The 625-nt window shown below is 54.1% G+C and overlaps 1 non-coding gene across 1 annotated transcript; it reads left to right on the top strand.

Moving 5' to 3' along the window:
* Positions 1-516: 516 nt before the first annotated feature.
* LOC140692522 (U6 spliceosomal RNA) lies at positions 517-625 on the top strand. Its single transcript, XR_012068090.1, has one exon. It is a non-coding gene; the product is annotated as a U6 spliceosomal RNA (small nuclear RNA).

Raw genomic sequence — 625 nt, 5'->3', positions numbered from 1 at the left:
AGGCGGTGGTGTCGATGGGCTTCTGAAGCTAGGCCTAGGGAGCAAGCAGTCAGGTATCGCCTAAGAGGCACTTGTGTGGACAACCAAAGTACAGCACAAAGGTGAATCGTCGGAGCAGATGAGAAACCAGATTCAGGGCCGGGAGTAGGGGGTCAGTCTGGTAGGAGATTTCCACACATCGGGGTCATCGAAACGGCTCGAGCAGTTTGAAATGCCTCTGATGATGTCCTGGGGTGTTCGGCTCAACTCTCTGAGCGGCTCCCCCGAAAACAGGCCCGAGGATGGTTTCCACAGGAGCTGTTGTGGCCATTTCTCTGACGTTTACCTCCCGTTGTCCAGCTTCCGTCTGCAGGGCTTCAGGAGACGGAGCGTTTTCGTACTCAATGATGCCAAGGCAAAAGGGTGAGAGAAAATGGGAAACATTCGTGGAGAGGGTCCTAGGCAGATAGTGGAGGCAACTAGAAGACCTTCAGTCTCCGGGCTGGCTTTCAGGTTGAGACAAAAACCCTAAGGAAAGCGCTTGCTGCCACAGCACATAGACTAACATGGGAACCATCCAGAGAAGATCAGCACGGCCCCTGAACGTGGACGACACACGCCCATGCGTGAAGCGTTCCATAGTTTT

Source organism: Vicugna pacos, unplaced genomic scaffold, assembly GCF_048564905.1.
Source record: "Vicugna pacos unplaced genomic scaffold, VicPac4 scaffold_8, whole genome shotgun sequence".
NCBI lineage: Eukaryota > Metazoa > Chordata > Mammalia > Artiodactyla > Camelidae > Vicugna > Vicugna pacos.
The sequence above is the reverse complement of the archived record's forward strand: the minus strand, read 5'-3'. Positions and strand labels throughout refer to the sequence as shown.